The following is a 13,990-nucleotide window of genomic DNA, read 5'->3' as shown; positions in this document are numbered from 1 at the left end:
AATCATCTGGAAAAAATAAAAGATTTTACTTTGTCCTAAATGTAAAGGAAATTACAAAGGAATAAAGTTTGCCATTCAAGAGTTGGCAATTTGCAAGTGTCAGTAAATATTTTTAAAGTTCTTTTTATGATTCTCTGTTTCTTTTGCAATTTGACAGCCTTTAAGATTTTGAGTGCAGAGCTCAAGACACCTGAAAAAGAACTTTCAGTAAGCACAGAATATTTAACCACACGGAACAAACAAAAATGAATAAATTCTTAGTAGGTACAAATGGTTTCTTATCACACTCGGGATAAAATCCAAACTCACTTGTTCCCGTGGCCTATGAGGAACTAATTGACCTGGATTCTTCTTGTTCTCACACCTTCCACCGTAATGACTCCACTCTAGACACAAGGGTCTTCTTTCTATTCTTTGAACTAGCCAAGAACGTTCCCACAGTGTCTTAGCCCTTGCTGTCCCGTTTCCAGAAGGGTCTGTGCTAAGACTTACGTATGACTGCGTCCTTGTCTCCTCCTCAGCAGCCAGGCTCAGCTCACATGCCCTCTACACAGAAGAACCTTCTTGGATGGATTGTCTTACCTAAATTCAACACTCACTCCTTACTCCCTATATCCAGATAATACTTCATCATCAGTAGTCATCACTCTCACTAATAATCCAATTTTTTCCCATTTATTATTGAGATCCCTCCTCATTTCTTTGGTAACGTCCACGAGAGGAAGAGCCTTATAGTTCCTGAGTCCAATAAATCTTTGCAGGCTGCACTGAGAGAAGGTGGAGAAATTTAAGACAAGGGCTGGTTAATTGGCTGACCCAGATAGAATCTACTCTACCTGGGAAGGAGGATGGCTTTGGCACAAATGTATAACAGACAGCTTCCATTTCATCTCCACGTGGAGCACAGCAGGGAAGGGAGCGCTTTCTCTATGCATTCAGCACGAGACATGGTTCTGACACAAATGGCTTTCTTCTTGGTCTTTGTTTGAAGACTTTGAAGAAGGCAACTCCTAGGTGGGGCAGGTCTGAAGAAGGCAGCTGTTCCTGAAACTGCCCTTTCTCTCTTTTCACCCTTTCTCTCCCTGGTTCTGAACACTTTGACTGTGATCCTTGGAAGCTCAGAAGTCCATGGTCACTATGCCAGCTGATCTCTAGGAGTGTAAACAGTTCTTTTGTTAACCCTCACTGAAGTGTAGAAAATGTCTTTTCTTTTTCCCATATGTCAGTCAAGCAATTTGTACTAAATATCTCAGAGGAAGGAAAACCAAGAGATAAAAGAGTTTACCAACTTTATTTCAAATTCATTTGGCAGGCAAGCTTTAAATGAGCCTATCCAAGTTCCTTTCTCTTGGATCAATCCCATCTGAGACAGAAAATATGGACATCACAATCATAGCAGAATCTTCAGAGTTTTAGCCTGCAGCAAATTTGGATTGTTGTTAATTCTGGGGTATTGGTTTGAACACAGACCTTCAGCAAGTGTTTGAAGAGCACCAACTATGCACTAAACATGGCCCTAGATAACGCATGATTGGCAAAATTTAGGGGGAGGAATATAACTGATTATTCTTACATTAATCATCTTAATGGGTAAAGAAAAAAATATTACTGTCATCATAGATGCTAAAACATCATTTAAGAAAATTCAACCTCCATTCTGGGTTTATGAAAATGAATTATTTGAGAGATAGGTATTGATAGCTATCTTAACACAAAAAATTGAGACTCAGAGTTAAGATTTTAATTTCTAAGCATTATTTTTACATTAAAAAATTCTGAAAAAAAAAAAATTCTGAATTCCTTTGACAACTTTGGGAGGTAAATTACTTTTTCTTTTTGTTTCTGTTTTTGTTTTCCTCATTAAAATGTTGAGTCTAAGACTCAAAGAGTTTAAGATACTTACCCAAGAATACAAAGCTATGAAGTCGAAAATAAGGACCCAAACCTATGTATGACCCTAAAAACATGGTCTTCACATTCATCATGTTGCCTACATGGTTACAATCTGAACAAGATGATGTATCCTGTTATACTCATTCAAACTTGTTCCCAGACAGCTATGACATGTGAGATCAGAGTGGAGCATGCAGTTGAACATAGGGAAGATACTTTTGAAAAACTGGAATGTTACAAGTATTGATTTGGTATGGGGTGCTGTGTTAAGTCTCCTCAAAAGTTATCTCAAGGGAAAAGTCAGATTGGGTGAAGGGTACAAGGGATCGATGTTCTGTTGAGCCCATCTAGCAGAGATCACGTGCTGCTGACCTAACTCTGGGTTCTCCTCTTCTGCCCTGGTGCACATCCAGACTGTCTTTCACAGTCTCCCTGACACTTAGGTATGGCTGTATAACTGAGATGCACCAATGCAAAGGGAGAAAAATTAATGTGGATCATTTCTAGTCACAACCCATAACGATCTCCTAGATGCCTCACCGTGTTCCTTTCCCTATACAGCTGGCCCAAATGGAGATGATTTTGAAAGATATATGTTGAATGGAGCAGAGTCTCTGTCAACCTGGCTCCCCTCCTCCCCCAAGGACAGTGTGAAAGGGAACTACTCACTGCTATTCACCTATCTACTACTGTTATTGAGAAACAAATGCTTTCTTTGGGCTGTTTTACAACAGTGGTTGGCCTACATTAACAGATACAGCTAGATTCTATCATACTTGTCGAACTGTATTACAGGCTAATATTTCCCCATGCTTTGGGCTCAGCATCTCCTCCTCCTCAATATCCTTCTTTATCACCTTTGGCACTTCTATTCTGTAGTTTTCTTAGTTTCTGCAAAGTTTTCCCTAACCTCAGAGAGGATATTTCATAGCCCTCTAAAATATTCTCTTTTGTGTTTCAGAAGCATAGAGCAAATTAACCTTGTGAACTCTTACTTGAGCAGAAGCCATGAGACCTCCATCACACTAGGCCTCCCAAAAAGGCCTGACCTTGGCCCTGAATACATTTCTCTGCCTTGTTCAGTTTTCCTGAGCAACCTTTGTTAAGAAATTTTTGCTATATTTCAAGTGCGGATGATGCCTCAGCTCGTATGATGCCAAGCTGAGATTTGCCTTGACACATAGTAGGCATTCAATGATATTTATCAAGTATTATTTATCTTTAGACCTTTGAGACGATAGAGCTAGAATTCCAACGCTATAACTTTGCATATCAAAACATTATACCCAAAGTAAAGCTAACACAAGAAAACTCAAAAATTTATATACATAGAACAAAGAAGTATCATTGCCTCACTGAACTACAGTCCAAAGTCAGTTTGATTCTCTTATTCAAAGTGAAAAATCTCATAGATGAAATTTATAAGGCCAGTGAGATGTCCTCCATCTTTTACTAAGATGAGGTGGGCCCAGGAACTTGGCCATTTTTCAGCAGCTGTGTGGAGCACAAAATGGACAGTATAAACTTGTCTAAATTAGTTCATCAGGAAGCAGTGAGAAAGCCCCCTCCATCAAGAAAATTAAATGAAATATTACCTCTTGGCCCCTCCTAACTTCAAGTGAATGAAGGACAGAATTAGACAATAAAAATATCATGTAAAAGTACAGTGGATATACAGCATTAGACAGTAAAATGCATTTTAATTGTTTTAACCCTACCTTACTACAGTTAATGTTTAGGTTTATAGATTTCCCTATGGGAGAATGTTGTTCCACTGTTTTATTTTTATAGCTTTGAATGCTATAACTCTACTGGAATTTAGTTATTTGTTTGAAACCAAAGAGCCCCCCCTCAGCTAAAAGCAATTGCAAAACTGCGGCCAGTTCCCATGCTTCTGTTGCTTTATGTGTACACAAAGCTGGACCTCAGAATCAACTGTTACATCACGTTCCTTTTCTTTCCAGACGCCACAATCCCTCTGAATGTATTCAGAATAGAAAGACTCTAACCATTAGCACTGTTTCCTATTCAGGGATTTAAAACACCTAGAAGCTGAAGTTGTGTCTATAGAGAATGGTCCCACTCTACTACCATCTCTCATAGTTTATTCTTTCTCAGAAGAGACACCCAATTTGCCTACATATATCATCACTTGGCCAAATAAAAACAAAACTGTCCACAATCACCATAACCTCTCAAGCAAACAACCTAGAAATGGGACTCATGAAAGAAATATGGTTGGCATTTACATCGATCACCATGCTTCTCAGAAGCTGCTCACTAAGCCTATTTGCTCAGCAGCATTCTTAGATACTAAGATTTTTGTATTGAGATGCACAATACAAAAGGCAAATAATAGGTCAAAACAGTAAGCTTTTACAACACAACAATGTTTCAGCAAGACACGTGTTTCTCTCTGCATGGGGACTTTCCACAGTGCAGGAACGAGTGGGATGAAATGCTCTCGTATTTCAGGTCAGAAGGCAAAAGTCTGCAATACATGTCAGACTCCCCTTGCAATAAAATCATACGTATGGCATACTATATACCAGTGCTGTGCAGAAGAAATAATATGGTAGCCACAAATGTAAGCCATATGTGTAAGGTTACATTTTCTAGGAGCCACGTGAAACAAGTAAAGAAACAGGTGAAATTAATTGTAATAGTACATTTGATTTAACCCAACATATCCAAAATACTATAATTTCAACATGTAATCAATATTTTAAATTTTAATAATAGGCCATTTTACATTCTTTTTTCATACTAAGTCTTCAAAATCTATTGTGCATTTTATACTTATAATGTATCTCAACTTGGACTAGCTGTATTTCTTTTTTTTTTTTTTTTTTTTTTTTTTGCAGTACGCGGGCCTCTCACTGTTGTGGCCTCTCCCATTGCGGAGCACAGGATCCAGATGCGCAGGCTCAGCGGCCATGGCTCACGGGCCCAGCCGCTCTGGGGCATGTGGGATCTTCCCAGACCAGGGCATGAACCCATGTCCCCTGCATCGGCAGGTGGACTCTCAACCACTGCGCCACCAGGGAAGCCCTAGACTAGCCGTATTTTAATTGCTTAACAGCCACATGTTGCTAGTGGCTACCATACTGGACAGCCAAGCTCCATACATTTTAGTTCATATTTGGGCACAATGATACGTACCCCCTTCCTGGAATGCTCCCTATTACCTTCAACCCTTCATCTAGCTAGCCCTATTCACACTCAGAATTATTCATTCAACACATATTTATTGAGTGCAAATGATGTTCTAGGCAGTGCTCTAAAGGCAAAGGAAAAGCAATGGATAAGGCAAACTCTCTACCCTTAATAACACAGCCATAGCAAGTTTAATCATTCACCTAGAGAAACTTGGCCCAATTCCTTGTTAGGACCTGCCCCTCTGTCATATGCTTTTGCAGTGCACATTCCTACTTCACAGGACATTTCCTACTTTAAATTATTTGCTTAATATCTAACATCCTTAATAGACTGCAAAGACCCATGAAATTGTAAAGATAACATCTGTCTTATTCATTGCTGCATCTCAAAGCCTACCCAGCACAGTCAGTGCCTGGCACAGAGTAAATGTGCAAGACTACTTGTTGAATATGAGGAAGGAGAAAAGGAAGGAAGAAGAGAGGAAGGAAGGAGGGACGGAAGGAAGGGAGGGAGGGAGGAAAGGGGGCGAGAGGGAGGAGACAGATATACACTGGTAGAAGGTGAGACAATTCTCTCTGAATATCAGTGATGTTCATTAGCTAAATGGCATAGCCAGCTGCCATAATTTACCACTTTCTACCTTATTTATATGCAGCCCTTTTTGAATTCTCCCAAGCTCCATAGAATTGATACTTCATACCTTGTATTTCATTTACTCTTTTCCTGGATTTATTTCAAGGATGTTTTAATTCTGGATATGATCTAAAGATATGGATGAAGGGGCTGTATATTTTACAGCCACTCCAGTAAATTCTGAAAACTTTTCTATCCAGTTTACATTGTGTCATACACATCCAAAAGAAGCTGGCTAGGTTTCACCACTGTCATCTTGCCAAAGACAGAAAGAGTGGCTATAAGCTGCCCCCTACATCTAGCTCTAATTAAAGAGATATGCAAATATTTCCCTTGTACTGGCCTAGTCACTCTTACTGATATAATTAATAGATCACCAGAATTTCATTTTAGGGCCAGCGTCTGTTTTTGGTTTTAAATTTCTGCTAGCACATACCATATATGCATATTAAACATTTTCAAATTTATACTTCAGTCAAGAACTTTAAAATGCTTTATGATATAGATTTGAGTTTTTGAATCTTTTCCCTCCAAATCCATATGTTACTCATCCTCTCATTTATTCCATCATTCTATAGATTCAGTTACGATTATCGATGCTGAAACAGTTTGCAGCCCTCCATCCCTGCCCTTTCACCAATACACATGCAGCATCAATTCAGCTTTTACTTACACTGATATTCATCATAAGGCATGGGAGCAACAGGAAGATGGTTTTGGCTTCTTCTTCTTCTTCTAGAAAAGTCAGGCATTTTCAAAGTGTGGTCCAGGTACCAACAGCACAGATATCAGCCAGGAACTTGCTAGAAATGCAAATCTTCAGGCATCTCCCCAGACATGCCAAATCAGAGAATCTGGGGGTGGGGGCCCAGCAATCTGCTTTATGGAGCCCTTCACGGGATTCTAATGGATCATCTGATGCACAGCTTAAAAACCACTGCTCTCAGTCAACATCTTGCCATGACTGAGTGAGATATTACCATGGAGATAAAAGTGCATTAGCTGGACTTCCCTGGTGGCGCAGTGGATTAGAATCTGCCTTTCAATGCAGGGGACATGGGTTCGAGCCCTGGTCCGGGAAGATCCCACATGCCGCAGAGCAACTAAGCCTGTGCACCACAACTACTGAGCCTGTGCTCTACAGCCCGTGAGCCACAACTACTGAGCCCGCAAGCCACAACTACTGAGCCCACGTGCCACAACTACTAAAGCCCGCATGCCGAGAGCCCATGCTCCGCAACAAGAGAGGCCACCGCAATGAGAAGACCGCACACCGCAATGAAGAGTAGCCCCCACTCGCCGCAACTAGAGAAAAGCCCGCATGTAGCAACCAATACCCAATGCAGCTAAAAATAAATAACTAAAATAAATAAATTTAAAAGAAAAAGTGCATTAGCTTTTGGAAGCTCAATATGGTACCATGATAGAGGAACATATTTAGAGAGTGCATTTAAATCTTATGATAAAAAGTGATTAAAAACAAAACTATAGGGCTTTCCTGGTGGCGCAGTAACCACCACCTGAGAGTCCGCCTGCCGATGCGGGGGACACAGGTTCGTGCCCCGGTCCAGGAGGATCCCACATGCCGCAGAGCGGCTGGGCCCGTGAGCCATGGCCACTGAGCCTGCGTGTCCGCAGCCTGTGCTCCGCAACAGGAGAGGCCACAGCAGCTAGAGGCCCGCGTACCACAAAAAAAAAAAAAGAAAAAGAAAAACTATAAACAAAAATAAAATTTATAAAAAATGGCACAAGCATTGGGAAAAAAAAAACGAAAACTCTTGAAGTGGAAATTCATCAGATTTCATTGTAAAGGGGAAAAGAAGTCACTGGTGCTACTTTAAAATCTACAACATTTCTGAAGTGAAATTCCAAGTTGTCTTTCAGTTTTTGTTTACAGTATTTTTAGATCTCCCTCTGCATGCGATGTTTTCTTTCAGACACACTGCCAACTTTTTGTATCTGTCATCTGGTTTCGAAAATGAAGTTTCTCATCATTTTTTAAGCACTTCACCATTTCAACTGTCACACTCATGCTTGGTACATCTGGAAGTTCCTCTGATAGGATGGATTTAGAATCTACATTTAAAAGCGTATCAAATAATTACCAATATTTAATTTCATGTTCCTTCAGAGGAAAAAAAAAATCCATTAGAGGTTCTACAGCTCTTCTTCCATGCCAGCCCCTAAATTAAATTTCCTATTAAAAAGAATAGATTCTAGGACTTCTCAGGCTTCACATTTTCAAATTTAAATTCAAAAAAGCAGAAAGGAATGATATGGGATGAAGTGATTTATCCCTGGGGTCTGTTCTTTATGAGAATCACAAGGGGGAGAATCCTGTAAGTCAGGCTGGCATCCTCATCTTATTTTCTTTTGTGATTACATACAGCTTTGGGGTGTTTATTTCAAGCGCCAGCCACTTATTTTATCCCTCCAGTACCAAGGTGTTCTTGATGACTGGGGTCCCGTTTTAATTATTTTTAATAAAAATCATGTGGCACCCTTGAACTCTGATCGTGTTTCTCAAAAAGGTGCAAAATATTAAAGTACCCTTGCATTCCAAAAATTGTGATATGCCTCCAGAAAGTTACATGTCACATTTGAAAAGATCAGACTGTGAAGACTTTTAGGGATGGCAGCAAAGAGCACAAACTTGGGAGTCAACCTGTACAGGTATGAACTTAACTTGGTCACTTACTTGCTGTGTGACTTTGAGCAATTGTTAAGCTCTGTATGTGAGCTTTCTCATCTATAAAGTGGGCATAAGAATTGACGTCTTGAATTGCTGTTAGGGCAGATCCAAGAAGTCAGTGCATGTAAAGGGTCTAGCATGAGGCGTAATACATAATATCAAATACTTATTGATACTATTGGTTGATGATGTGTCACTAACAGGATTATCTTGGAAATGGTGACTTGATTAGAAGTCCCTCCTGTGAGGGAAAAGTATTTTAATACTTTCTATCCTGGCATTAGCTAAATAGTTTATGGTGTTTTCCATAAACTTGTCAAAGTGAAAGATGGACACGTGATTGCACAAATAAGTGGGTGGGTCCAAGGAGATTCTAGGAGGGAGCTTTCTTGAGAATAGGAAGCACCACATTCCCAGCAATCATCCTTCCTACCCAAAGGGGCTCTCCAACCGCCTCCTCCCTTCCACATTCCATGCCACCAAAACAAAACTACTCCTTCGTCAATCCACACATGAGTACGCGGAGGAGCTTCCAATGCGCAAGTATCTGTGGCCAACACATAGTTCTCTCCCGACTATTTTCTCCACCTAATGGAGAAAGGGTGCCTTGTTACACCATATGGAATGGTTAATCTTGTATTAAACCACCTACAGAATTTTAGCACATGTTATGCATCAAGTTAACTTAGTCATTTCACCTTTTTTCTTTTCAAATATATATTTAAATATATATTTAACACCATAATGTAAACATATACTCAAATATTCTATAATATACTCTAAGTATTATAATACAAAGGAATACATTTTCATCTATTCCATTATTTATTTCCTATATATTTATATATCTGTATATATATATACTTCATAAAAACAGTGAATGCTCATTGTAGAAAATATTTTGCATGGATATATGCACGGATATATATTCTAGCCATTAAATATATAGCAATACACACATGCAAAAATTTGATAGTCCACTAAACATATTTACTAGTGTTTATAGAAGTGGCAAGAGTAATAATCTTCTCTTGAGTCCTAAACTAATTAAGAAGCACTCCAGAGCTGCACAGTATTGAATGGGAAAGCCTATGTTCCTACTCCTCTCTTGCCATAGAAAAGAGGAAACTTCCACGTCCCAGATGGAAAAGGCATCTAGTTCCAGAAACCAGTTCCATGCCTTTCCAATCCCTTGGTTACTTCTCCCCAGGAGAGGAGGAGTTGCTCATTTGATTGGTGACAATGAAAAAAGGAAATGAACAAGGGGATTCCACTCTCCAGCCGCCATGACCAGGAGACCTGGCACTGCTTGGGTCTACCTGTGACTGCCTACCTGAGTTTCACTGGTGGAGGGGTTAAGTTCAAGGAGTACCAAAGAGTATTAGGGAGCTGCTATTTTAACCTCCATTATCTGGCTCTCCCTCTGCTGGTTTCTACCTTAGCTTGGGAATAGAATGGGGTTATTCTTTGTTCCTTCTTATGTTCTTTGTAAGACCCAGATCACTATTCTATAATTTGCTTGTTGCCCCTTCACATATTGAGAATATTTTCCCGGTCATTAAATATTCCTTCTTCTATACTATAGCACCATCTTTAACGGCTATTCAGCATTTCCTTTGTATGATGCTCCATACCTTACTGAACCAGTTCTCCTATTATTAGCGAATTGGGTTTTTAAAAATTAAGTTACTGTAAATAATACAAATATACAGTAATCTTTCTAAACTGTTCTGTTCATTTCCTGAGGATGAATTCTGAAATGAAGACTAGATGGATCAACATATATGAACATATATATATGTTATCTATCAACATATATGAACATATATTCAACATATATGAACATATATTCAACATATATCAACATTTGAATTTTTTTTAAATATACAGTGAGAAGTTGTCATCCAGAAAGATTGCATCATTTAATATTCCCTCCAGAAATAAATGAGAGTACCTGTTACCTTGTACCTGTACTAGAATAAAAGAACAGTATTAAAATAATTTGTCATATTTCATTTCCTGTGATTTGAAATGCTTTAGGTAGTGGAAAAGAGCCAGGTGCATCCTTTGTCTGGAAGGCACTGTTTTACTGTAGTTTGCCCAAGTGTGAAATGCCAGATTTCCTTAAATCAAGTTACCTAATCTCTTGACGTTACAAGTATTAGCATTTTAAAACCTGTTTTGAAATTAAGACAAAAGCAAACGTCATTGCTAATGTACATGTGAGAGAGGGGGGGTGGGAAACCATGGGAACCAGAAAAGGAATTAAAATGGCAATTAAGACTGAGATAGCAGAATAGAACCAGCAATGGGCCAGATGAGGATTGTAACTGGAACCAATCTGACAAGAAGTAAAAGCTGTTCCTTTGCATTTTTTCATTTTCCGTACCTTTTGGTCACGCTTTAAGGAACCCTTGATAAATCTCCACTAGATTTCTGCTTCTCATAAAACTTAAAAACACCACAGGCAATTACAACTGCACACAAACACAGCTCAGTTCAGGCCACAGGATGGCACTCTGGGTGCACACAAGTGATGAAGTGTCACACTCCCCCTGGGAAAAAGACTCTCTGTCCCTTGGGAGGCTCAGATAGACACCACTTACAGCCCCAGGTGAAAAGTCCAGCACACCTCCACGGGAGGAGCTGATAGTGACTAACAGTACTGCGGTCCGAAGGCCCAGCTTCTCAGATGTGTTTTTTCCCACATGTCAATTGCTGGCCAGGGCCTCCCTACAAAGCTGACCTCCTAGCCTTCTCACTTCCTTGAAGGTTACACTTGCAGAGAGCCAAAAATATTCTTTTCGCTTCAAGGGAAGCTGCTATATCCCTGAGATGAACACGTCGGGAAAGGTAACCACTTCCCTGCTTGTGGATCACATGGTAAAAGCTTATTTCCACATCATTCATAGTTCCAAGTACCCAAGACAAAAGTGCTGTTTTTCTTTAAATATACTCCATTATATAGGAGTGAGGTTAATGTGTTAAATGAGGTTGTGGGTAAATTACACAGAATCATTTTTCCCACATTTCTGGACCACTGAAGCTGTCTTTGTTATCATAGTTATTACTATTGTCATTTATCATTAAAATGTGATGTACAAAGAAAAGTATTCTTAAGCTTTAAATGTTAAGACTTCTGATATAATCACCAGAACATCCAAAGAAGACATAAAGGATGCCGTAAGTGCTTGGCAGACAAAGTACACTTAACTACATCTTTAGTATAAATAATAGTAAAAAGAGTTAGATTAGAATCACAATAGTGGGGCTTCCCTGGTGGCGCAGTGGTTGAGGGTCCGCCTGCCGATGCAGGGGACACAGGTTCGTGCCCCGGTTCGGGAAGATCCCACATGCCGCGGAGCGGCTGGGCCCGTGAGCCATGGCCGCTGAGCCTGTGCGTCCGAAGCCTGTGCTCCGCAACGGGAGAGGCCACAACAGTGAGAGGCCCGCGTACCGCAAAACAACAACAACAACAAAAATCACAATAGTGATTTTCACTGATGGAAAGAAAGAGGAAGGAGTTCCCAGGCAAAGACATAGGAGGGAGGATAATACGGAGACAGTGTGGGGACAAAGTGAACTCCTGTCAAGGAATTACCAGAAAATAATTCAGTATTTCAAGCATGAGAAAATGACAGAAATCTTTGACTGCCAAGCTTTTTTTTAGATTTGTCCTAGATATGGAATGAAGGTCTGTGAGCAGGGATGCTGTGTGATGGAGACACTGTTTTGAGATCAATCAGGTATCACTGCAGAAAAAGACTGGGTTAGGACAAAGGTAGAGGTGAAGAGGAGAGGCTGGAGACAGAGATATGTTAGAAGGAGACTGCAATTGACTAATGTAGCGGACAAGAGTGAGTACAGAGGACATGGAAAAAAATCTGCAGCTCTGAGAGATACTGGGAGAAATATGGACTGTCCAGGCCAGGTGACCAAGTGGGACTAGCAGGGCAGCCTTCAACATCACATTTTCAGATATCCCAGCATCTGAAAACATGACCCCCAATCCTTTCGGCTCACGACAATAATCCTCTGAGCTGATCTCCAAGGACTCATTTTTCTTCTTCTGCTGTCCCCTCCAGTTCTCACCAGAATAATATCTTGGCAAGTGTCCTCAGTTCCCTTCTCCTGAATTTATTTGGTAAAACCCTGAATGCATCCAACTAGCCATCAGATTTTTTCCACCCCTACTGCACTCATGCAGATTAACAACAATGGGGGTTATCCAACAAAACAGAATGGTGTAAGTATAAATTCCTGAGACAGGGCCTTAAATTGCCCCCCCAAATTTGACTACATTTCTCTGTTATGGTCCATCTCTACTCTCAGCAAGTCTGACAAGAGCATTTTCACATGCCCCTCCTTACTTTCATCTGGTAATCTTGCCTCATTCTCTTTAGGAACATTTAGAAACTGTGATACGGAAATTTCATCCCAAATCTAGAAACCTATTGTGTCTGCACCCATTTTTTCCTGCTCTGTTATTACAATGGGAAAATTTTTCTTTCTTCCATGAAATGCCGAAACTTTCACGTGTGCAGCCGATCTGAGCCCTGTTCCTTCTAAAAGATCTCTCTTGTGTAACTTTGGCCTCACATTTTATAACTGATACTTCCCATCCACACATAAACATGATCTCAAATATCCATTTATTTCATCATCAAAGGTTTAATGAGTATCTACAATGTATCAGGTGTTTATGAGTCAGGGATATACGAATTTTTAAAAAAGACCCCCAAGATCCCACATTGTTGTAGAGTCTGCTAGTGGGAATTCTAGTCTCATTTCAAAACAAACAAAAAAATAAAACAATCCACTTAATAGACACACAGTCTTCTTCAGCTATCAACCATTACTCTGTTCCACTTCACAGAGAAATTTCTTCTAAGAGCTTTGTACCCACAGTGTCCCCACTTTGTCATCTTACAATCATTTTTTAAACCACTCCGATCTTGCTTCTGTTGCCATCGTTCCATTAAAACTGCTCCAGCTCAAGTTTCAAAAGATACCCACGTTGCCAATCCAACAAGTGTTCTTCAGTCCTCATCCTCTTCTCAGTGGCGCTGAACCATGTCATCAATCTTTTCTTGTTGAAACACTCTTCTCCTGCCTTCTGTCATGCCACACCCTTGCTGGAATTCATTCGGTTCCTTGATTATATCACTGTATGTGATTCTCTCCATGCGTGTAAACCTCTTCGTCAGCCTGTCTGCTTCCTTGTGCTCTTCGGGACTCAGCTTAATTATCACTTCTTCCAAGAAGTCTTTCCTATCCAACCAATCTAATGTGAACTCTAGTTTTTCTTTCATGTTACCCTATTCTTTGCCACCAGAGCCTCTGTCACAAAATTGTATAAGGATGTGCAAAATTTGTTTAAAAACAAGATTTTTTTCCTACCATTATAAATTGATTTTATATTACTAATCTTTCCAGTAATGCTATTATGTACAATTATATCCCTAATGCCTGGTATAAATAGTAGCTGAATGAATGAACTAGGTATTTTGCTATCTTTATATTGTACCACGTTTGAGACTGAATGAGACAGAGTCAAAAATAACCCTTTGTCTTTCGGCATCGATAATAAGGAAAATTTCGATGAAATTCATA

Source organism: Grampus griseus (genome assembly GCF_964374135.1).
Source record: "Grampus griseus genome assembly, chromosome: 3".
Classification (NCBI taxonomy): domain Eukaryota; kingdom Metazoa; phylum Chordata; class Mammalia; order Artiodactyla; family Delphinidae; genus Grampus; species Grampus griseus.
Note: the sequence above shows the minus strand (reverse complement) of the source record.